This window comes from Buteo buteo, chromosome Z, assembly GCF_964188355.1.
Source record: "Buteo buteo chromosome Z, bButBut1.hap1.1, whole genome shotgun sequence".
Taxonomy (NCBI): Eukaryota; Metazoa; Chordata; class Aves; order Accipitriformes; family Accipitridae; genus Buteo; species Buteo buteo.
In genome coordinates, this window is record NC_134204.1 from 28,122,782 (window position 1) to 28,149,108 (window position 26,327).

The following is a 26,327-nucleotide window of genomic DNA, read 5'->3' on the forward strand; positions in this document are numbered from 1 at the left end:
TTTCTGTTTTGCATATGAAGTGCTAGTCTTACCTTTAGGTACTTGCATATGGGTATTAAAGTGAAAGACAGCACCGCAAACTCAATGTTTTGTTGTTATGTGGGGTTTTATTTAGGTTTTATTTGGGGGTGGGGAGGTGTCATACAGGAATCTACTTTTCTCAGAAACTGCTGTTTCCAGTTGTATTTTTAATGACTTAAACTTTGATCATTTTGATCATCTGTCATTTTTAGATCAGATCAATATGCATAGAGCCACTCCTGCTTTGTATACAAGCAGATGCCTGTCTGCAGTGTCTGGGTATTGAGTACTTGATCCGTCTTTGTTTCAGTAAGGTTTCAATGTGAAACTTCCAATATTAGTTTAATTTCCAGAACAAAAGCCAGGTAGTTTCATTTAGACTGATAGGCCTGCCATCACGAGGAGCAGTATGAGGACCCTTTGCTTAAATGATTCAAAGTCAGCCTGAGGGTTAACAGTCCCCAACACCACCAACAGAAAGGCAAAGCTTTTTTTCTACCCCTACTCATTTTAGGATGGTGACAGAGGGAGGCTGGCTGTTGAAATTCATCCATGAAACATTTCAACTCAAATTAAAGCATACCGGGTTGGCATAAGATTGAGTGAGGGACAGAGGATGTGGGGGTCGCTCTTTTTCTGGGATACTTTTCTGCAGAATTAGATACATTCCTCTCTCCTGTTACCAAATTTTCCCTTATGTTTTTGGCTCTTTCTGTTTGGGGATTCTCCCCATCAGTGTCAGAGGAGGGCTCTCACTGTGCTCCTGGATTTCTGCTGATGTGTTGGTGTCCATCTCATCCAGAATCATCACCTAGTTGGGTAGTTCTACCCAGCGATTAGTGACATGGTGGAAGGTCCAGCACCTCAGTGCAAAGCCAGAAATCACTCATGCAGACTTTGTCCCCTCCTCATGAGATCACCTTTCCCTCAGGCAGCCAGCCATTCAAGCTTTCCTACCATCAAGGTGTGGCAACAACACTTTGTTTGGCATTACTGTAGCTTGTGTTAAAGGGCAAGCCAGCAGAATTTCATCTGCAGTTAATGAAACCAAGTTTAATGTGGAAGAATTAAAATAAGAAGCAGGAGAGTTGAGATCTCCATAGGATGTGGAACAAAATAACCAGCTTCTGCTTTCTGATCCAAGGTCCACATCTATTTTAGATAGAGCCAGCTCACTGTCAAGCAAAATAACGCCAGCTTTGCTAATTTCCTCTCTGAGGAGTTAAAGTTTCTCACTGTATCCCATAGCAGCATGTTTTCATTTCCTTTCCATTGTGGTGCTTCTGGATACATATACCCGTACATGGTTCTGCGGAGATTTTTAGCAGGTGCTTATGTTTTATACAACAGCATTGGGCTGTGTGAATCACCTTATGTAGCCAAGCACTTCATCTAATGGAGCAGAGTGTCATCTGCTCCAGAGCTAGGTGAGTGAGGGAGCGGTGTTTAGCCTGGTGGAAGGAGTGCTGTGCTGAGGTGGCCATGGGCTGCTTGCAAGCTGTTGTGGTGCCCTTCCTTTTGCTGTGCCAGAGTTGTGGTAGGCTTGAGCCTAGAGGACTTGGGAAGTGAACCTCAGGTCTTACCTGCTTATCCAGCCTAGCCCTGCGCTTGCAATGGGAGCTGTTGTCTGTCCCTGAAGGACCCCCACTCCCCTTCCAGCTCTCTAGATCAGACAGCGTGTCTTTTGAGCTTCTGGGCCATTTGAATTTTTATGACATACAGACCACCCATGGCTTGCCCTGTGAGATCATTAGTAGGCATGTTACTCACACCAAAGCTGAGAAGAGCACTGTTGTAGACTGCTCCAAGCATCGCCCAGCCAACAGCTCTGTACATACAGCTGATGCATCAGGCCATTGTAAGGAGCAGCTTGTACCTCCTTTGTGACTTTCTGTCAGGGCCCAGAGTTACAAAGGCACCTGAATACAATGAGGCTTCTGTACAAGGCACGTTCTGGCTGGAGAAGGCATCGCATTATTCTCCTGTTTCTGCTTGTCCTCGAATGGAAAGGGAGCCGTTCATCCAGCTGCACTGCGTTGTCATGCAAAGAGTTTTCCAATTAAGTGCATTCAGACTGCAGAACAGCATTTTAGTCTTCAGAGACTGTGTTTCATTCTTATTACAGGGACTGTAAGAACTATGAGAAATCAGCCAGTTGTGTAGAGATGGAGCTCCAGGCACTCCAGTAAAAATGCATGAATTTGAGCTGAACTGTGAAGGTTTACATTAGGACAAAGGGTGAAAGATTACATCAGCTGGGCTGCCATTGATGTCCAACAGGATGCTGACCTCACCTTTGTGCTTATGCTGCTGCTGGCCCATATTATTCACCAACCCACAGTTCCCAAGAAAAAAGCCCTGTGATCATCAAACTAGCAGCATGGGAAACTCATGAGTTCTTCCAAAGCATGCCAAAAAGATGAGGAAGGGATCAGCCATGCCCATGATATAATCCACTGTTCAGTTAAGATGGCTTGTGCTTGAATCCTAACTGCACTGGTTCTACGGCTTCTCAAATCAGTGGACTTGCAGCAGAGATGAACTCACCTTGCCGTTTGTTGTGCTGGTCTCCCCACTACCATTTGATAACACCAGAAGAAAAACAAACACAAACTATAATTTATATGCTGGAAACTCAATAGGAGACTAGCTGTTACTTAAACTGTAAAAGAAAAACACCCAATATAGAATTTTTGATGAGATTGGATGGTGGAGAAAAAGGAATACCAGAGGTGCTAACTATCTTGAAGATACTTTGCAATCCTTTTAGCCTTATGATTTCCTTTGACTGTAGTAGGAGTCAGGCAGCTGAATCCTTGCACAGTGCTTTCTAAAACTATCCTACTGGATTTAGACTTAATCTTCAGTGGTCTTTCTGACATTTGTTGGCACTCACTCTAAACTTTACTTCTACAGCAAGCTTCCATGGGCCAAAATACTTCCATCATCTTCTTCTGTGTGCTTCTTTTCTAGAAATGTGGGTTTTTTTCATCTTTGGGTTGACACTGTAGTGATTAATACCTCAGTAAAAGCCTTCCTTGACTGAATTTTCCTAATATTTTTGGCTCTTTAAGCTGTTCAGATCATGTCCTCGAAATCCAGGAGAGATTCTGAACTTCACTTTGTCTTATTATAGAAGGCAGATTTGTATCTTGTAGAGCTGTTGGTAGTGCAGGCCACGAATCACCACAAAAAACAAAGAAGTAGGAAAGGAAACCAGGCTGTGTTATTTAGACACTGAGAACTTAGAACACATTGGATGATGCTAGAAGCAGGAAGAAAGCAAGCTACCATTTAATAGGAAATCTATATTGTGTTTATTTCAAAAGCAGAAGGATACCATAGTTCCAGTCAGAGCCACAAGAAATTTTGCAATCTCTTTGACTTGTATGGACAAGCTAAAAGATGGAGTGGAGTCATGAAGGAGGGGAGTTCTGCCTTGTCTTTTTTTTTTCTTCTTCTCATTTTGCTAATTATTATACCAACTAGGAGATGTAGTTACTGCTTAAATCTCATACTGATGTTCTATATAAAATAGAAAGAGTCGTCTGCCAATGCTCTCCAACTATTTTGGTTTCTGTCTGAAAGGTGATTGCATTTAAGTCCCATGAGTTTTTCAAAGAAACTCTCCAGTATAACTCTTACTCAAATAGACAAAGCCATCCTTTATCTGGTAGGTATAAACATCAGTGGTCACATGCCTGGATTATCACTTGCTAGTGACATGGACATTACAGTAATCATCCTACAAATATCCTGACAGCTCTGGAGTAACTGGTAATCTCTTCGCTGTTTATATTTTGCTGCAAATAAGTTCTGCTAATAAGCAAACCATTTAAGAGGACATAGCTCATAGCAATCTGGTTTGGCAATGTATGTAGCCAGCTAATTAGAGTAACAAGTTAATGATGTTGTTTTTAGCAGGCTGGGGGAAGAGTGGAAAATGAGTAGTGACACTTAAAATATTTTGATTTGTAGGCAACAGATTGGAGATGGAGTTGAAACCACATTGTTTAAAATGGCAATCAGAGTTTCCTAATGTTCCTCTGAAGCAAAATAAACTTAAAAAATCAGGGTAAAGCAGACATCCATTTTACTTTAGATAAAGTGAGAAAAATGTTGCACCCAGAGCAGCAGAAGAGTTAGGGAACTTTGACGTCCAACACAGGGAGGGTTAACAAGAGACCTTAAGTAGTGGCATATCTTCTGTCAAGTGTCATGAAATAAAGATATCTTCAGTAGGTCCCAACAAAGACAAATACTTCTCACGTGAGTGGATTGTCTTGTTTTCTGCATGACCACATCCAAACAAGCATTTAAGTATCTAAATCCCTAGTGACTCTCAGTTTAGGATCCTAAATGGGAGGTAGACACCTACCAAGTTTCAGATCTGGGCCCACTGTGATCTATCCACACTCGATCCCAATATTTATTTCAAACAGAGAATGGATGTGGAAAAGGGAAGGTACATATATCGTACATGTGTATGTATATATCTATGCATTTAGTCCACTTCAGGCCTTGGTTGAGGCAATTACATCTTTCTCTCTCTTACGTTTCTGCACCTAAGCTTTTATTCATAGGATCAAATTTCACTGCGTCAGTAAATAATTTTAGTGAGGCAGGTAGAAAAGTGAGGGAGGACACATGGAGCAAACAAAGAAACACATGGGGATCTGGCAGTTATTGTGGTGGCAGTGGCAGGTGGACAATCATGGAACAAAGCTAAAGCCAACCATCTTGCCTTTGACTGACTATTACAATGAAGGAAGATTCACAATAAGTGATGCCATCACCAATATTTTCTTCACTTCAGAGTAGTTTCAGGTGGATTTGGAGACAAATATTGACAAGAAGAATGGCAGGTACCTTTTATTTAATAAAATATTTTTATCATGCTGTTCTTTTTTTGCCTTAAAATAGCTCCACTTTCACTTGGCACAAGAATGTAAATGTGACATAGTGGGCTTGAACAAAGCTCTCTCTTATCCAGCATCTCATCTCTGCTGACAGTGGTCAGTTACAGATGCACAGTATATGCAAAAGGCATGTACAGGTTAAACCTTCCCCTGACTCATTCCCCCAGCTTCCAGCAGCTGGCGGCTCAGAGACTTCCTCCATATTCTTGGCCTTCACAGCCATTTAACTGCCTGTTTACACTGTTTTGCTCCAGTTTTCTTCCTTTGAGGGGAAATTTTGGGCCCCCCTTGGTCCCAGTGGGCATATTCTTCTGTTTCAGAATAAGAGAGGAAACAAGCTGGCGTCTGAGCTTCTGCCCAGGTGTCTTGACAATTGGAACCTCTGTTTTCTTGTCATTTTCAGTTGTGCAAATAATCTGTTGATGGATTTTATGGAGAAGGTCAAGACTGGGGTTTTGAGTGTGGTGAATAAAATGGAATATTTTCCATATGGAATACACCATCATTATTTATTACAGCTATTGACAAATTGAAAAAAAGGACTATTTAAAACTTGCACTAATATTTGTGTTAAACCTTCCAATCAACTTTTGACAGTTCATTTTTGTAACATTTTAAAACTGAATAACGTGAATGGACTTCTTGAATAAATTAAGTTAAATTATATACTTATCTGAATATATATGTATACATACATACATACACACATGTATGCTTACACATATAAACAGTTAGAGAATGTTCTCTTTTGGCTTGCAATTTTTAGTATTTTACTATTCAGGAGCAGTGTAATAATAAACAAAACCTAGATTTGGTTTTGAGATTTTAACCTGACTGAAATATCAGCCTTTTCTCTTTGAAGAAAAAAAAGATGGCATCTCAGTGGATGTGTGATGTGCAGTACACTAGCAGCTAAGTTTGGATGGTTAGAAATTGCTAGCTATGTTACTTCTGTAATTCTTGACATGAAAAAATACAATTTACCCTGACAGTATCACCTTGGTTTCCTCAAGAAAACTGACACTGTTTTATTTTACTTAAAATAAAATAACAGTCCTCCCTTTTGGTTTGTGATCACTCTATATCAGCCCCTATCAGTTTAAAACAAATGGGCTGGCATCTGTACAAAATGGAATAGGAATAATGAGGTAACAGCCCATCCTTTACCATCATTCATCTCCCTGGAATTGGCCTTCTTTCAGGAGGCTTGGTATTTTATGATTTAATGCAAAAGCTGTACAAGTTGGCCAGATTCTGAAGCCCTGTTGGTTTCTCAGGCATAATTAATAGCTTTCTTTGTAGGTTCTTATTCACATGACTTGCTTTTAATGAACTTCAGATACCCATTCTGCTCATGTCAATCTCCCTGGCTAAAGAAATACTAGAGTTTCAACTACAGGAATTCTAAAATCTTCCAGAAAAAGAGAATGAAACTGAAGGAGATTTTTTTTTTTTTTAATGCTCTGAGGAAAGTAGATTTATGCATTTGGCACTGGGGAGCTAAAGCAGGACCTTGAAGGGTTACTGTTAAACGTTAGCCCTCAAGCTATGTCCTAGGGTCTGCAATGCATAAAGCTGAAGGCATTTATTTCAACACCCCTCACTGTGGTAAGAGTTCAGCAAATGGTTAAAAAGACTCAAAGGAGAATTTGACCTTAAGAATATACCCCTGTACACAGTTTCCATCAGGCAGAGGAGATGTCTTTCTAGCCTTAGACATGACAGATATCTGCTAGACTTACAGTTATGGCACTGACAATGCCACTTTACTCACCATTCATATTCATGGTCCTAGATTTTCTTAACAAGAGAGATTCATATTCATATTCACATTCATGTTCTTGTGTAGATACAGATTTAAGCTTTAAATTGTGTAAGTGCAGCTGAATTCCAGATCACGTTTTGGATCCTATGTGCAGCTGGAATTCACAATGGTGAATTTGACTTTAAATATTATTTGAGTTGAGCCAAAAAGATTAACAATAAATAGTTTGAGTCTTCGGGAGACAGTCACCATTGCAACTGGATAAAATTCATTCAGCCTACTGCTCACAGATTGTCTGTATGATATCTTTTGTGATGCAGGCAGTCTGTGGTGATCATCTTGGTAAAGAAAAGGCCTGTGAAAACACACTTTCTATTTTTTTTCGGTAGTTTAAATAATAGCAATGTCACTTGCAGTGCTTTATATGTCTCTTTCTTTCAGTTATGTCTCTTTTTTCAGTATTGTCTAATCAGTTGCCTTATTAGATGATTTGGGGGAATTCTTCTTGGAAGGCTCTAACATCTCCATGACATAGTTGAGGGGTATGAAGTTTAGGGGACCATGGCATTTGGGCTAAGGAAGTCTCCAGATTCAGATGGACAGAAGGCAGGAGGCTGTGCACAAGTACCGGGCTGGCAGACTCCAACCTAGACTGTTCTACACCAAAACCAACCCTTTCTTCCAACATCTGTCTCTCTCCCTCCTGTCTCTCTGGTTAAGTGTTTGTCCATAGTTTCTGCTGCTTCTCTCCTCTCATAATGCATTTTCCTTTTCTGCAGATGATGTCAGTCTTATTCTCTTCTACTCCATTAAAAATACAATGGCCAAAATAGTTTTCTTTGCCTGTGACTTTTACCTAGTCATTTCTCTTTGAATTGGCATCTCCTGGGTCAGTTTTCAGATTATACCTGTCACTTCCAAGATTGCTGCCCAGTCTCAGCTTCTGTTACCCATCTCCTACTCCACTGTTCTTCTGCCTGTTTCAATCCATCTTTTGATCATGTCTTCCCCCATAAAGCCCTACACTATCAGTAATTAATGGCAACGAAGTCATCCTTTCTCTCCCACTCACTGAATCCCAAGACCCAGCATTTCATCTGCCACTAGGGTCTCCAAGAGCTTGGCATCACCCAGCCAAGTGAGAGAAAGAAATTTGCCTTTGCTGATCATCACAGGCAATGGCAGAACTGACAATCCATTATGCTACTAGGAAGACAATTAACTCTATCCCAGCTGAAACCAGGGCAATGTTCAACTCTTTTCAGGAGTTAGCACCTTTGACTTTTCCTTTGTGAGTACCATCCAGAGTAAAACTTATAGATTCTTCATCTGGCTATGGTGAGACCAATTTCATCCAAAGCACTGGGGCTGTGATGGGACCACAACTCTTCGGTACTAAAAAGAAAAGAAAATTACTGCAACATATGATAAGGTTTTCAGAGTGGGAGAAAATGTAGTAGGAGGCATGGAAATAGGCCAGTAATTTACACATCAGTATTTCCCCTGAGAGAAGAGACACAGAAAATTGTTTAATCTGTAATGCTTTACTTCTCTGACTTCTTAGGCACCTTTCTTGCTTCCATTAAAAATGGCTGGCTCCAGAGCTTAATCTCTATTGGGGTGCAATTTAGGATCTTTCAATTTATTGCTCTTTTAACTCATGACCACCAGCAGTGAAGGAATGCCTTAGTAAAGTCCATACCAAGTGGTAATGGTATTGTGCAGTAACCGGTAAATCATAGCCTTCTCCTCTTCAAAGAACACACCTCTCCCATCAACACATACATAAAATTAGTGCCTGCCTCTTCTTGCTACTTCCGTTTTCCTGCAGGAAAAACCTCAGATCAAAACCAGTAGCATCATAAATAGCCTGCAAAAGAGGTACTTTTGCATGCATATGTGTGCATGCATTCATGTATGCGTGTCTGTGTGTGTAACTATACCTTTAATCATTGAGCTGATCACTGTGTTCACCAGGAAAGAGCCTGAGCTCATTATTTAATTAAAATACCTTTTTTTTCCATCAAAACCACATGTATCTTATTTGCATGTGGCTTTATATCCCCCGCTCTGGATGTTTCTGTAATAGTAGCCATGGAAAAGAATTTCTGTCATTTTGTATTGATGACTAAAGGGTTAGCAGCCATCTAGGGGGAGAGAGGGGGGGAATTATCTGGGTATGCTTACGCTAGCCAGTTGACATAACAGCTACTTGGGTGGTATGAGGTTTCTGGGATGTATATGGCCGTTTAGTGCTTTCTCTTGCCAAAACATCTGGAATCCAAAATCCAGTCGTTAGACAGCCACACATGTTAACAAAACAACTGGACAGAAAAAACAGGCTGAAGGAAAAAAAAACAAAACATGATAAGGCATCATTGTTACCACTAGGAAAATAGACATTTAAGGTTGTACTTCAAAGCAAGTATTTTTATTATAGCATACGTGAACAGTTTGATTATTGTGCAGCAGAGCAAGACTGTAGCAGATCCCCCTGCCTCACAGGGGAAAATACATTCATTGTCCAAGGAAGCTGCATGCTAAGTAGTTCTAAAAGCAACAATGCATATAAGAAGAGAACCTTGTTCCTCCCTGCAGCACCTCTCTTTACACACACAAAGCACTGGGAGAGGCTGTTTTTAGGAGCATGAAGTATGATTTCTGCTTCTGATACTACACCATTTTGGACTTGAAAGCAAGTAAAAGATATCATGGTTTTCACTGCAGGGCTATAAAAATGAGAACAAAAGATAATGCCTCTGGCATCTGCAGAGATTATTTTACTCAAGGAGGTAAGTGGAAAAGATAGTTTTCTCTCCCATTAGGTACTGACCCATCATGCACGTAGTTGGATAATTGTACAGCCAGCCTTCACCACATCCTAGCAGAGTGGGCTTATGATGACCCTGTTGCATGTTCTGCATCCAGTCAGCACTGGCACTTATAAAATGCCTAGCAGACCCAGGAGCTGTGCTTCACACAGCTTTCACCTCCAAGCCTTTGCTGAAAGGAGGGGAGATTCAGAGAGTGGGCTATGAGAAGACGGAGCCATAGGATACTCTTGCCCCCACAGCTTCCAAAATCTCATCACTTGGCAATTACAATGCTTTAACTTTAATCTTAAAAAATGTTTGTAAAATGTTCATAAACATGTTTCTGAATCCCTTTGTGTAGTTGAAACATTTTTATGAGATTAAAATGTGGGGAAAGCTGGCACAAAGTTTATTTGAACAAGTGTGCTTGTGATTTCTTTTCCTAAAGTAAGTACGTGGAAGATTAGGAGACTTAACAACTGTGCTGGTGAGTTTGAGTGTTGTTTGTTTGAGAACATGAACAAGTTGCTTGCAAAGCCAGGAACTCTGGGACAGTGAAAAACTGGGATCTGAGATTAAATGAACTGAGAGGAATTGAAAAACGTAGGTAGTGCCATAGGGGAAACCTGAGGCAGAGCATATTTTCTGAAGGCTAGCACAGGAGACTTGGGATGCTCTGCTTCATTTTCTCTTTCCGCTGCTGGCACCCTCTGACCTTTGGATGAATCAATTAGTTTCTCTCTACTTCACTTAACATTTTTTTAAAAGGTGACTTCCTGCTTCACAGCATGGGCAGGAGAGAAAAAGAGGTGGGAAATGAGCTTTAATTATTTGGGGAAGAAAAAAAATAAGATCCTTAGAGAAAAGTGTCCTGGTTTTTAAAATATTATTATAATACCAATGCAAATGCAAGATAGCTTAGAACACTAATTTTTGTCCCAAATCAGAATAGAGAAAAAAGCCCCTTGCTCCAAACCCTGCCCAGAGAGATATTCCTCTGCACATGCTTCTACCCCTGTGGAGAGGGTGACCGAGCAAACAGCATGTGAAAGTTTAGCCCAGCTGGTGCTCATGCTGCTGGGCGATGCTGAGAGACTACCCCAACAGTCCTGGTGCAAGAAAGCCTGTCCAGGGAGAAAGAACAGAGTGCTCCACACTTCAAAACACTCAGAGCTGGCAGGACAAAGACAAGACCCCTTTTTTTTGAAGGCTAGAAACTTCCTCAACTTCCACATTGTCAGAAGTCTTGAAAGGTCACCAGCATGTCTCATGTTACTTTGCAGGGAGATGGGGACTGATCAGCTTGGGGGTGGTATGTTTATAGAAACTGACCCTCAGTTTCAAAAATCAAAGGCATTCCTCTTAGCTCATGCATCAGAGAGAGATTTCCTTGGAGTCAAAAGTTTCATCGTATGGCTAGAGGACCTGTGAGGGATTGTTTTATTACGAGAAGGACAGGGAGAAAAAGTAGGTGATTTATTTAAGTAGCAGGCAGTCAGTCTCCCAGAAGAGAGAGCCTATCTTACCCTCCACATCTCAGCTAATGAATGAGCCTGGGAAATTGGAGCAAGATCAAAGTTGCTTTAGACAAAATTGCTGACATTCCTGAAATAGCTGAGAGTTCCTCTATTCACACTAAGTATGAATCAAGTTCACTGACACACAAAGCGCCCACAATGGGACAGTCCGCTGCATTGTTACCTTGATTCTCAGTTTATCGCCCTGCCTGACCTCTGCCTAAAGCAGTTAAGAAATTACTGCTTCTTCACCCATTGTTCTCTTCCATATGAAGATGTCAAAGGTCAAGATGTGTAGCCACAAAGAAGGAGAAACTTTCAAAATGCTAACTCAAGAATATGGTGTGCAATGTTTAGGTTGCTGTAGCCTGACAGGGTAAAAGATCTTAAACGAAAAAAATAGCCCCAGAGGACTTCCAAATCTAATGCATTCTCCAACACAGGCGTACCAGCAAGGTGAGGTTAATTTCTGAAAGGGACTGCAATTAATCTTAGGTCCGTTGATTTAATATGTGGACATCATTCAAGTTGATACATGACCCCCTTTGAAGGAGGACCCTGTCCCAACTCCAAGTCAGTGGTCCTATAGCCTGATGTTTTAATGGGCTTCAGCCCATGATCTAGGTGAATGGGTCCAAGTGCAGACTAAAGCTTTAAAACATGCCACACATGCACAGGGTGGTAGGAGAGAGATTGCCAACTATAGGACTTTTGCGTAGTGCCTTCTACTGCATTTTAAAAATAATTCTGAAAAGCACATTCTATTTTAAAATAACTGTAGTATAAATTTAAGTGTTGATAATAAACATTTGAATTTCCTGACTTTTTAGGGATAATCAAAGTTTTATAAAAAAGAGAAAGAGAAAAAATGCACCTAACTGAGTGGCCCATAGTGGTGCTTTCCTCTGTGCTGACAGGCTGGGGACATGATTCTAAGCTAGTCTGCCCCAGGTCGGCAAGGCTTGTTGGGTACCTTGATCAATATTAGGACTTTTTCCAAAAATAACACATGCTTTAATGACTCAGAAAAGTAGCAACTAATTTTAATGGCACTCTTGAGGGTGATGGCAGCAACACAACTGACCCAATTCTCCTCTGGATCACAGTGGCAATAGGTTGTGTGAGCAGGACCCACCTTTCTAGCCACTGTAGTGCTTCCTGCCCTGCACACCTAATGCCTTCTCAGTAGGGGTAATAAAACTTTGCCAATTCACTCCGAGCAAATTTACTTCCAGGTCATGGCTCACTGAGTATCTGCAGGTAAAAGGGACTATTTTAATGAAGTAGATCATTATGTACTTAATATTTTGAAAGGATATGTTTCCACTAGAAAAAAAATCTAAGCTGCAGAGCTGCTTCAGGAACAAACTTGTGAATTTGGACCTCAGCAATTGTGATTAGTCTCACAAGTGCTCTATCACTTACTCCTCCTCCTGTGTCCCATTCTCTTTTAAGCTTGTCACACAAGGGAAGTTAAACTGCATTAAAAACACCTTGCAATGTCACTTCATCAGTCCAAATCCATCTGAACGAAGAGGTGGCTTTCATTTTACTCCCAGGCATTGCTCAAATGCAATTTCTTCCAAGGACTTTGCTGAGCAATGAGGACAGAAGACCTTCCTTACACTCCTGCCATGCTCCATGTGGTGTTGTAACTATTTCAGAAGTTCTGTTGTTTGGTGTGTAACTCATTAAAACTCCAGTGGATAATGATGGCTTTCAGTGTCTGCTGCTCTGTGTTTGTATAGGCATAAATGACATTCTTATCACTAATGCCCTGCACCTGGCCTCAGAGTTCATTGTTAGGAAGTATTACTTACCTGGTGTGCTCCAAGGCCTGGTAAATGTAACCCACATCATTTGTCCCACATTGTGGTAGGTTTCTTAATGCTGAGGCAGAGTACTGTGGAAAGAAAACCTGCTGTGTTACAGTTTTCACCCATGTTCTTTCCCATAATAGCTTTTTTGTGGTATAGCTAATGTAGATAAAGATGGTGTTAGCTTTCATCCTTTTATCATTATCCTATGATGACATTACATATCTCCTACTGCCATGGGTAGTGAGGCATATATCCCAGGACACTTGGAAAAATACTGTCTAATTAGTGAATAAGTGACTTGAAGATGACTGTGAGATTTACATTTGAGAGACTGAAAGCTCATGTAGCAAAAGGCCTACGAGAGGTGATTTGATCTTGCCTTAGAAGAAAATTATCTGCTGTGTGCTGCACAGCATCTGCATGAACCATGGGGAAGGTCCTGAGCACTGTCTGGCAGGGGTATGGATGCTGGCAGGGCAGAACATCAACTAGGTGAGGTACTTGCTTCTACACAGCATACTCACAAGCAATGGTGCAGAGGTATGGGCCTCGTTGTTGGCTGTGAACCTGCAATATCAGCCTGCTGAGATGCATCTTTTTACAGGGAATGCCTGAGTCTGAACACTGATAGGGATGGCTGCAAGGGGAGAGAAATAACAGGCAGTTACTGCTCACTGATCCGTTTTCACAGCAGCAAAACTAATATAATGCTTGGGTTTTCTCTTCTCTTCGCAGTTTTGATCAGTAACCTGTGCAGCCTGGGTGGTTTTGAGGGTGATAAATCCCTTCTGCTTTCCTGCCCCGTGCCTTGCCACACTAATATATGGAAACAGGGATGCCTCAGAGCTAGTAGTCAGTGGTATGAGCAGTTGCTGTGCCACACTAAATTTCTCACTTTGGGAAGGGTTTGGGTCCTGAGCTGTATTTAACAGTTGAGATGATGAGGAAGCTGAGGGTCCTTGACAGCAGGGTCTTGCTGAAGGCATCAAAAATATGTGCTATGAAAAGGCAAGGGAACTTTTGAGTTATATCAGGGGATTGTAGGCCTGGGTCTGCTGCTGACTTTATGCTTGACTTCTTACAAAACTGTCAGATTCCCTGCTTGCTGTGTCTTTTCTGTGTGTATCCTTTTGAGGAAAAGGGTTCTCATGTGTTTCCCTGTAAAGCAGCCAGCCCAAAGCGGTCCTGATCATATTTAAGATTTCTGTGAGTCCCTGTCCTAGAAACACAGAAGCAGGAATTTGGGAGGTGACATTTGTATACCATATATGCTGCCTTCTAGGTAGGCACCAACATTTTTACATGCCCTGAGTGCTACAATAATGATTTCACAAGTCACTACCATGAAGTCCTGATGTGTGAATAGCAGAAGGAAGTGTGTTGTCAGAGCAGCAGGACTTTCAAAATCTTTGGTGCTAGAAGGAAATTCCAAGCCTGTGAAGTCTGAGTGGGATAGGCAGCAATTTTCATTTTAGAGCTGGATGACACTAATTGTTTCAGCAAAGAATAATTTTCTTTGCAGCAATTCATAAAAGCTTGAAATAGATGTTGTGTAGCAGCTGTGGTATGTTACTCCCTTATCACAGGAATTTCCTACAGTGAAATATGTAGTGGAGGGATGCAGACAGGTCTACTTGGGAATAGCCTCAATGAGGAGTCTTGTGTTCAGAACCCAACCTGAACAGCCCCAGCGTCAGGGAGAGCCTCTCAGTGCACTGCTGAACAGCCTACAGCGATCTACAGGGTATAAGCAGGCCAAAGGCCTTGTGTACTTCAGCTAGACTCATTTCTTTCACGGAAGAGTAATCCATGATTCAAAAAATGTTGTGTATGGGATGGTGTATTTATCCTATACATAAAAGCCTCCATGACTTTTGTGACAGACTCCTTACAAGTGTCTTTTCTTATAATGGAAGCATATGCTACTGAAATGACAGCTATTTCCATATGGTACTACTCTATTGTGTCCTTCCAAATACATTCCCAGCTGTGCAGTGCAACCGCTGGGATTTGGCTGCATTGATGGCCTCTGATGCCCCACCAGGCCCCTGAGTGAGGCATACTGTGATCATTCTCCCATGGTAAAACACGATATGGGACTTCAAGGGCTCCTCTACAGAAGAAAATATTTTTCAAGTGTTGAAAGGCACTTGTGAGGATCTGCAAAACAATCCTAGCACTGTCATGAAATTCATATCCCACTGCATTACATCAGTCTTTCAAAGAATGGTATCACTTTGACTTTTTCAGGTTGAAATTAATCAGAGGTGTAACTCAGGGTCTGGCCTGAAGCTTGCTGAGGTCAATGGAAAGAATCTGTGTTGCTTTTTTTAATGTCAGTAGGCTTTGCACTCCTGCCCAGATGGCATTTTCTCCTTGTAGTGGCTCTTATGTGTCGCAGTGGCAATTCTCCTTTGCAGCCCTTTGTCTCCCTGTGCCAGTCCAACTTCGGTCACAAACATGGCCCTGCACTGGAAAGGAGGATTACCTGTCTTTAGATTCTGATTTAGTTTGTTGGCTTCTGTTTCAATCCCCTAATTGGCTTTGTGTAGGCAGACCTTTGCAACAACAATTCTACTGATGAAAAAAAGCGATTTGCACGCTAGGAAAACCATCAGGGATTTTCCTGTACTTTTCTGTACTTGCCTAGGGTAAGTACTGTGGACTTTGATACTGCAAACATTATGCATGTGGATAATTCCATCTGTGTTAAAAGTTTAATTGATTTTAATGGTTCAACTACCAGGTAAAGCTGTTCTACAAATGCTTTTTATGGGCAGACCTCCATGGGCCTTAACACGTGCTATAGAAAATGATGAGAGTCTTCCCACAGGGAGAAGTATTCAGGCCTGGGGCTTTTGTCTGTTCTTGTGTTTGCAGAGATTAGGGCCTGAGTTTTTTTGCTTTAATATCAATTTTTAAATGAGCCTTACTATACTGATGTGCAGAGCAGAAATTTAGTAAATGTAAATTAGATGTAAATTTACCAATTTATATGTGAACATCAGGGACAAACTGCTGCTTGTTCCATGTTATTGTTCATGCAGACAGGCAAGGAGATGGAGTAGCCGAACCTGGAGACCAGCCTGCCAGGCAGAGGGCTGTGCTGCAGAAAACACCTGCTCTCTACCTGGGCTTGTACTGGAGCCAGCATCAGTTCCTCCCTGGTGCTTTGCTAGAAGAACAGGGCATATCTAAGCATGGGTGTATTAAGCAGGACTGTGGAGATGATGTTACTTTTCTACAGAACATAAAACTGTGTCCAATCTGATGGCTGCATTTCATGACACCACTGGAAATTTAAGAAGGGACCACAAATGATCAACAGGATGCCCTAAGGTCTGTCAGGCCTGCCTTATGGTGAAAAACATAGGCAGGTCTACTTAGCTTATCAAGCAGAGGGAGTAGATTAAGAGTTGACTTATTGCAGTTGATGCATACCTACATAAAAAAACAATTTTCTGATAGAAGAGAGAGAGAGGTGTTTAATCTAGTAGACAAAGACATAATAAGATTCAATGGTAGGTGGCTGCTGCTGGATAAATTCACAGAGATACCAATGAGAGTGGCTGACTGCCAGTCCTGTTTATATGGGGACATGAGGGATTCTCGGCTAATTCAAAGCCATTAATTGAAGAATGTGTGGTATTGCAGAAATTACATTGCATTTCAGCCACAAGATATGGACTTGACAGAGGAATTACAAGTAAATATCCTTGGACTCTGTTGCACAAGTCAAGCAGGATAATCGTGTTTTTTCCTGGCCTGAAATCCTTGAAGTCTGTGAAAATGGATAAGGAGTGTAATAAGGGCTTTTTTTTTTTTTTCCTCTCCAGTTGACAGATCCACCAATGTGATACAGAGCACCAGATTCCATTATATTGGACAGCAAGTATTTTCTATTCTACCAGCTTCAGTAAAGACCTAATGAAACAAAACATAACCCCTTTATCATGAAAGCTGCTGACATTTGCTATTAGCTCACCTAATGGAGCTAGCAGGGCATTGTGCCTGCAGCTTTTTCCCACTTGCCCAATTATTAGAAAGAGACACTGGCAGCTCTTCCAGCCTTTCTCACAATTATCTTTTTTGCTTGAGGCAAAAACTTGTAACCCTGGCTCTGTTCTCCTGTGGAACAGCTGCAAAATCGAGGGCTATGGTGCAAGTTATTTTTAGATACTGCATAATATGTCTCACTATAAACAGGGCAGGAAATCTGCAAATGAAAAATGCCTTTAGATTAGCTCTGAAGCAGCTGATTGAGAGGTGATCTAAGAATTGAGGCAGGTCTTTTCTTAGTAGTTAAATTGTATTCCCTACTTCAGTGTTGATCAGGTCTGAGTGCTGAAATGCTTCAAAGAGATCTGCTGCTGCCTGTTAACCAATGCTTGGGTCACCTCTGTTAATAAACATCTCAGTTAACCCACTCCCCAGGTAAAGGATGTGCTTGCGATCTCCTATTTTATAGAAATATATGTGTATATATTTTTTTTCTATGCTGCTTTGTACAAGGTATAGATATAGGAAATCAATTGTGGGTAAAGAACTGCATGATTTTTTAAGACCTGCACACTGATACATCTTTCTTTCTGCACTTCTGCTGCTAGGTAGGAACAACAGGAAAATGTATGTTGCTTACAGGACACTGTTAGGGAAAGAGAAAGGGAAAGGAAATCTGTGCTGCTGTGTCCTGGCAGAATGCAAAAGCGGTAAAAGAGAGTGAGGGTGAGTGGGGACTTAAAGCTCATGTGTGTTAAATAGTATTTCACAGCATGGGTATTCAGCTGTGAGGCACCTGCCCCTGTAGGAATGTCTGTAGGATGTGGCATTTTTGTCTGGTTCAGTAAAGGTAAGAGAATACATTCTTTAATTTGCAGGGAGGCAGCACTTTTTTCTCTTGTCACCTTTCCTATGTATCTCCAGGATGAGTTATTAAGCCAGTTATGACAGTGTTTTAAGTGTTGTAATTAATGGAAAAAAGGAATGTTGTTGAAACAAGGAGTAAGCATTTGCAAACACATAGCAAGCTTTGCCCACAAGTAGAGAAATATGCAATATATTGGACGTGAAGTTGCCATGTGCTAGTAGCATACAGATTTCTCACTACACTACAGTGGAGGGAAAACATTGTCCTCTAAAACTATTTTTCCTCCTGATCCACCTCTAAATCGGGTTGAACCTTTTCAGGTTGAGTGGCCACATATTGTGATTGGAAGAGCTTCTCTGCTGCACTGTGTATGTGCAACCTCTCCTTACTGTGGAGTTCAAATAATCATTTTCAAAATGAGACCCTGGGGTAGGGAGGGGTAGAGGTGCCTCAGCAGAAGCCTCAGCTTTCTGGTCCCCATTAAGAAGAACATGATTAAAGTAAGTGTAGAAGACCTAGGGCTCCTTGGCTCCAAGGAAACAGGGAACAAACCATGATGTGAGCAGTAAAATAAATTAAGTAAATCCCCTGAATAGACGATGGAGCTTTTAACAGGTAGAGCAGAGTTGCTGGAAATTTGAAGGCAAGCTGGCTAGGGGTGCTTCATTGCATATTTGTAAGCAAGATAATGCAAAAAAAGAATCTAGTTTGGGGGAAGGAGGTATCAGGCCTTGGTATCATGAAGAAAATGCACCTGCTGGATGGTAAGGATCAAAACACCAGAGGAAGAATTCGAAGATATTTCCAGAGAAATATTCTATGATTCATGCACTAGCAGCTTTCATTCTCAAGCAAAGCTGGAAATCCTCATTATTCTTTTAAAATATATGCTATTTGCAGTATTTACTGCATAACTGGGGGTAGCTTTTTGAAGAATGTGAGAAGTTTTTAGCACGTGTTTTGTCAAGTGATGACAATCTCAGTAGATTTACAGAAAATAAATACTGGAAATTATTGTGCTAATTATTGCAGGTTTTGCAATAATACTGCTCCCAAATATATCATCTCGCAAGAAATTTTAAGGTAGAAACAAACTATTCGATATGTCCAAAGGGGCCTATTTATTTCAGAGTTTTTACAAGCCTAGTTTCCCTTACTTTTCACTGAAACAATAATATGAAAACATACTGTTAAGATTATCTAAGAGGAATTATTCACATTTTTTCAGTTGTTCAAAATGGTTTTATATCACTTTTGTTTCCATTTGCAGTGCCTCTTGTAGCTGATAAAAGTAGTTTCAAAACTATTTGCCAGAACAGCAAAATTTAAGCAAGCATTGTACACTTAAGGTACAAAGTAGAGATCCAATTCAGGATTATGAGTATCTGCAGAAGAAAGCTCATTGGAAAAGTTCTATTTATCCAGTCAGAGCACAGAAACAAAAAATGTGGCTTAGGAAACTGAGTGCTGTATATATTCAATGTTCATATTTAATGGTTTGCTCACAGCCTGTAGGATGAGATTTGCCTTACAGAATTGTTCTGAAAGTACTTTCAAGCAGTGACTAAATTCTAGAAGACTGTGATTAGAAGAGAATTTTAAAATCACATTATTAGTTACTTGTCCAGCTCTGGAAATTGCAAGATCCCTGGTAATGAATTATGCAAAGTAAATATCCAAGTTGCCTTGCTGCTTCAGTTGGAGCTATAACAGTCAGGCTTAAAGCAGTAGTATCTGCAGTCTTCTGCTACATCTATCTTGGGGTCATGAATTTCTAAGCTGAGCTGGTATCACTGAGATGAATCCCTTTTCCGGGACTCTGGGGATATCTCCTTAGTATTTGTAGCATAGGATCTGCAACCTTTGTTACAACAGCTTAGTGAAACAAAAGGTAACCTCATATTTATGACTTGGAAGGAAAACAATTTTTTAACATACTTCAGTTGGCTGCTTGGAATTGGTAGAAAAAAGTTTCTGTAACCTATTCAATGGCAAGGAAGAAATGTCTGCAAATCCAGAGGAGGAACAGATTTGTTACTGGCAGAGGCAGCACTAGGCATTGGCTCAGTATGTGGTCGCCTGCAATACCACAACTAAAGAAGTATATCAGTATTAGGAGAGATGTGGTTACTCAGTAATGGCCCTGTTGAGTCACTGTTCTTTGCTTTTACAGGTACTCACTGTTATTTGACTATGAAATGGAACAGGAATTGGAAAAATCTATCTAAAAGTGGAAATGCAATAGAGAGGGAACTGGCTAGATGGCTGAGCAAAGTCTGAGGCAAGGTATTATTAATTAGGATTACAATATACTCCTTAAATTCATTCCATACATGGGTAACTTAAAAATCAACACACTGAAGCCCTCACAGTTCTTGAATTAATTTAATTTCTCTGGGATATAGGACTTTTTGTGGGCACCTCAGCTAGGTCTTGCCCCCTTACCCACCAGCTTCTTTTCCCATGGGATTCTCTGCCAAAACAAAGCCCCTCCACTGCAGAGCCCTGCTGCCCCCAGCAACTGCTTCTGCAAACTATGCGTCCCTTTTAAGCACTTGCAGGTCTGATCTCTAAGGATCAGTAAGGCCAGCACCCCAGCCACTGCTGGAAAACAGAGTACAATTTGCTCTGAACAAAATCTTTCAAGGCTGGATCAAAATAACAAAACACTTACAAGGAGGGCAAAGTTAGTTACGAGAGGTAGTGCTTTTTGGTCACAGAAAACAGACAAGCTTGGAGCTTATTGGAGCTTTCCGCATATTTGCCACCTTCTGGCACCACGTATTTCCCATGTGGAGACCGAGGTAGGAGAGGGATACCCGAGGTCAGCCCACAAAGCCTATTTTGTTTCTCACAGTCTCATGCGTCCCAGCGCTTGACAGCCCTTCTTTCTTTCTCTTTCCATAAACACATACACAAGACCCATGTCTCGTTAAACCTTTTGAACAAGGCAAAACCAGACTGTGTGAGCTTTGCCAGAGGGTATAACTTCAAAAACGTTGTTATTAGGGACCTAAATTAAGTACCCGCCAGTGCCTTCAATTCCTACGTGAAGCTTTATCTTGTCTGTTTACCAGGAATAAAATCACAAATAAACTTACATGACAGGAATAAAATCACCAACAAACTTACATGAATATATAGAACAAGGATAATACTGTTGTCTTGGAATATTTTCATGATTATTTAGTGCATCAGTGCAGCTTTATCAGTCAAACAGTCCCTGAAAAGTGTGCATATCTTAAAAAAAATCATGAGAACTCAGGGAGAGAATGCAAAATAAACCAGGAACGATGCAATCTGTTTTCAATAGGAGACGAAAGGCTGGTTTTAACTACAAAGTTGAAGACTCAGAGATGAAAGCTGGAGCTGTGAGATGCTGTATCAGCACGGTCCCAGCTGCCTCACACTCTTAGCAGCCTCTTGGAGAAATCACAGTGCTGGTCTGTCAGGGGTTTCCAGAGCCAGCATCACATCCGCTGAAATCAGGGCATCATCAGAAAGATCTGAGACCACTTTGCGTTTTGATAGTCATAAGCATTTTAGGTGAGTCTTCCCACTCTCTCTTCTATTTTGTTCTAGTTGGTCACTACCCAATGGAGCAGAGGCAGCTGCATTTTCATGGCACTTTGTACATATGTACTTTATGCCAAGCTTTGAGAACCATGGGAGCATAATCTACAGAAACGTGAACAACTATTGCTAACAGCAGCAGTGTTAAAGAGCTCCATGCCCCAGATGTGCTACTGTTGGTTGTATCTATACTTTATTCCCTTGCATTTACTTCGTAAACTTTTGAGGTGTTTTAGTAGTTGCTGTAGCACAGTTACCACAGCGCAGCTGACTCATGCTGTAGCCAGTACGTTGCACAGACCAAATGTCCCTCACTGTGTTGGAGAGAGGTACATTATAGGCAACTGGAGAAAAACAGAGTGTAGATAATTAGAAAGTGCTATGAAGCAAATCCAAAAATTATAGCACTGCACAGATTGATTAACATTCCAAAACCAGAGCTGGAGTCACCCTAAAACCAGTATGTCTTGTTATTGTGCAGGTGTGTGCAGGTTCATGACCATAAGTTTTGCTGCTGAAATGGGTCTTATTCTTCATCTAGACCATGATCCTGTAACTGAATATCTGTTAATAACTTTGAATAATTTCACTTGTATGAGCTTCCAGATAAGAATGGCAGCCAAAGTACAAAAGCTCCTTCTTTGTCATACTTCAGCTAGTCCTCTGGGACACCTGCACAGAAAAGAGTCTCTGTAGCAAACCCCAAGATAATAACAACACCCTGGGTCCACTTACTAACATCTGCAAGTTCAAAAAGTGAAGTGTCTGGGATATGAACCCAATGTTTTTAAAAAAGACTGAGTAGTTTTAAAGATGAGCTAGCAAGGAGCTGAGAAGCCTTTCAGAAAGTTTTTTTCGGGAAGTTTTCCTGTGGGAACCAAGCTGGAATTTGAGAAATGAGGTCTGTGTGAGAAGAGAAGTACAACTAGTCACACTTAGCCTTCTTGCCATATCGCCCTGCAGTGCAAATAGGAGAACATCTGGAGGCATTAACAGGCACTGGGAGCCCAGTGTTTGCATTTCTTCCTAGTAAATGAGAGATTACATTTACGTTTGCAAGAGAAGATGGGAAATTATTATGTGGGATGAGTGAGGAAAGAAACATGTTGAGGCTGGGTGTACTCTAGGTTGACTGTGAGATGATTTAAAGGAGAACATTCATACAAACCCATCCCTGTGCTGTAGAGCAGAATCTAAAGGAGATGATTTTTTGACACCGTTTCCCACAGCATTCTCCTGGAGAAAATGGCTGCTCATGGCCTGGACAGGTGTACTCCTTGCTGGGTAAAAAACTGGCTGGATGGCCGGGCCCAAAGAGTGGTGGTGAATGGTGTTAAATCCAGCTGGCAGCTGGTCACAAGTGGTGTTCCCCAGGGCTCAGTATTGGGGCCAGTTCTGTTAATATCTTTATCAGTGATCTAGATGAGGGGATTGAGTGCACCCTCAGCAAGTTTGCTGACATCACCAGGTTGGGAGGGAGGGTTGATCTGCTCAAGGGTAGGAAGGTTCTACAAAGAGATCTGGACAGGCTGGATTGATGGGCTGAGGCCAACTGTATGACGTTCAACAAGGCCAAGTGCCGGGTCCTGCACTTGGGTCACAACAACCCCGTGCAGCGCTACAGGCTTGGGAAGGAAGAGTGGCTGGAAAGCTGCCGGGTGGAAAAAGACCTGGGGGTGCTGGTTGACAGCCGGCTGAATATGAGCCAGCAGTGTGCCCAGGTGGCCAAGAAGGCCAACGGCATCCTGGCCTGTATCAGAAATGGTGTGGCCAGCAGGAGCAGGGAGGTGATCGTCCCCCTGTACTGGGCACTGGTGAGGCCGCACCTCGAGTCCTGTGTTCAGTTTTGGGCCCCTCACTGCAGGAAAGACATGGAGGTGCTGGAGCGTGTCCAGAGAAGGGCAACCAAGTTGGTGAGGGGCCTGGAGCACAAGTCTCAGGAGGAGCGGCTGAGGGAACTGGGGCTGTTTAGTCTAGAGAAGAGGCTGAGGGGAAGAGACCTTATCGCTCTGTACAACTACCTGAAGCGGGGTTGTAGCGAGGTGGGTGTTGATCTCTTGTCTCAAGTAACAAGTGACAGGACAAAAGGAAATGGCCTGAAGTTGCACCAGGGGAGGTTTAGATTGGATATTAGGAAAAATTTTTTTAACAAAGTGGTTATCAAGCATTGGAACAGGCTGGCCAGAGAAGTGGTTGAGTCACCATCCCTGGAGGTATTTAAAAGACGTGTAGATGTGGTGCTTAGGAACATAGTTTAGTGGTGGACTTGACAGTGCTAGGTTAATGGTTGGACTCGATCTTAAAGATCTTTTCCAACCTAAATGATTCTGTGATTCTACACTAATTCATAAACCTGCTGCCTTATGAGAAGAAGGGCTAGAGGTTGCTTTGGGCAACAGCCATCTTGTTACAACCATTGATCACACCATCTCTCCTAATCCTCTGGGGACTGTCTGCCCTTATTCTCCCAGGTGGCACTTGCCCCTGAGATCCATCAGTGATATGGGCTGTAACCAGTTTTATACCTGATTGATCAGGATGACAGGGACATGCAGTGCCCTCTACTCACTGTCTTGGGATCTGTCGTTGCCAGCAGGGAGTCTTGTCAAAGATGGTAACATTTTTGTCAATGTTTTTACCCCACCTACTTTGTTGAAATAAAAAGGAGATCTTTTTAAAAACTGTGACATATATGAGAAAATTACTAGCTAATGATACTTTAACTGAGATATAAGAAGAGGAAAAATAAATATGTATATTTACATAATAAACAGCTGATCATGGTCTGGAACCATCTGGTTGTGCAGGTGTTTGTTATACCTGATCATGTGCTTTTCTTTCTGTTATCCTTCTCCTCCAACCATTTACTTTTCCCTAAGATGATGTGGGGTTTTTTTCTTCACTTATACTTTTAAGTAATTTGGCACTTTAAGTGAGGCTGCTGATCTGAGGTTCATGGCATGATCCCCAGTAATAGGGCTCCTACAGAGCATCCACTCATGCTTCCTGTGGTGTTGCAGACTTCCCACACCTCTGGGCTCCTGGTCTGGAGCACAGCTTCTATACATGCCTCCATTATGTGAATAAACAACCAGAATTATAACAACTTGGAGGCTATGTGATTCCACTTCCTCCCACAAAAGTCACAATGATGTTCATTCTCATGAATAAACACACTAATGATCACTAATTCTTTGCCTTTTTGCAAACACAGTCTTAGAAGAGGTAACTTTATAATTGACACAATAACACTTCAAGACATTTCTGAGACTGACTGTGTAGATGCCTAGGATCGTTAGATCTTCTGTATCAACAAGTAAATAGATGTCTTTTGCAATCTCCATTAATTTAAAATATTCATGTTGTTACAATGCATTAAATGCATATGTTTTGTGCAAGGAATAATGGATTTGATGTTGTCTGTAGAGCAGTGGTACAAAAGGGCTCCAGGGTCAGCGACTGGGACTCCTGTGAGCATCTCCAAAGCAGTATTCAGAGTACATCACAGGCTTCAGCCTAGCTTTAGTGAAGGCTGAGCTGACACTTCAAAATAGTTCATCAGCACAGAAATGTGCATTAGTGTCTGGATATGTAACAGAAAATAGCTAATGAATGCACTTTTGCTAAGAGAATTTAGTCTGAGGAGTCTGTGAAGATGCCGGTTGGAACTTATATGCCCGATATTAAAATGCAATGAGAAGAAAGGGTTTTGTCAAGTAGGCAAGGTAAGGAGGGTATAGATGGGCTGAATTAAATAAGAATATGGTGCTAAAAAATGTTAAGATGGTAGTCTGTGTTAATAAAAGCAGGTGGGAAGACTTCAGCTTGATATTCTAGTGTGAATTTATTTTCCTTCTCAGTTAGTGTCATTACCTCGTGTTGTATTTATATAAAATACTTCATTATGATGGAAGGTGAGGACATATAGAACAGAAAAAAATAGCGCGTGGTAAGGGCTGTTTTCTCTTGAGGAAATGTTTAGAGTCTTCCTTAGAAAGCTTACCAGCTCTGAGCTCAGTTACATAGGCATAAATCTTCAGTAACATTTCTGAAATCAATGTAATTATAATGGATTTATAGGGGTATAATCTGCCTTTTACAGAGTATTTACCTGATAAATGCTAATGACTCCTTGGAGGTGAAAGTGGAGGGAATTTGGAATTCTACCCAAGGAATACAAAATGGGACTGTAGTGTATAAATCTTCCTTAACTTTTGAATTGTTGCCAGCAGATAAATTCTTCCCAAGGAAATACTAATGAAAATCTTTTCTGATTTTATGTCTCAACAGTACCAACGAAGCAAAACTCCACAGTGTTCTCAAGTTGCATGTGATACAAATTTGGCCCATGGTAAACGCAAACAAAACTTGCATCTCCTTTTAACATTTTCCCATTTCTTCACAGCAGTGAAGTGGAGGATTCAAGGTGCAACCGTGTACACACAATTTGCTTATTGCTGTGCTGCAGTGCAGCTTGGCATTCTTCTCACCTGCTCAGGGCTGAAGCTGTCTTAAGCCTCCTGCATACCTCTGATGTACAAGAGTTGCTAACTTTCATTTTATTGCTATTTCCTGCAGATGGCCAGAAGTCCATTTTCCTCAACTATTAATATGAGACCAGAGAGACTTGTGAGATTTCTACAAAGCTTGCTCTGTTTTGCAATTAGTTTTGTCTGCTAGTCTCAGATATTCACATGTCAATGAATGACTGCAATGCCCAATGTTATTTTAGGTCAAAATCTATACCTATGAATAAACTAAGTGCAGAATGGCAGGAAGTGTAAGGATAGTACATCCATTCTCCACGGTCCTTTCTAGAAGAAAATTCAGAAATTACTCTTTCCAGATGAGCTGCATAATAGAAAACACAATTGTATTTTTATCAATTAGTGTAATGAATGCACATTGTGGTTTTTTAATTGGTTACCTCTAAAAAGTACTTTAGGAAAAAAAGGCATCTATATTGAAGAAGAGGTAGCATGATAAATACAGAGGAAATAATAAAACTCCAGAGAAAGGAAATGCAACAAAT

The 26,327-nt window shown here is 41.2% G+C and overlaps 1 long non-coding RNA gene across 1 annotated transcript in view; it reads left to right on the plus strand.

Moving 5' to 3' along the window:
• The window catches only part of LOC142026883 (uncharacterized), a 152,037-nt gene that overhangs the window by 93,983 nt on the left and 31,727 nt on the right, over nt 1-26,327 (plus strand). The window lies entirely within an intron of this gene.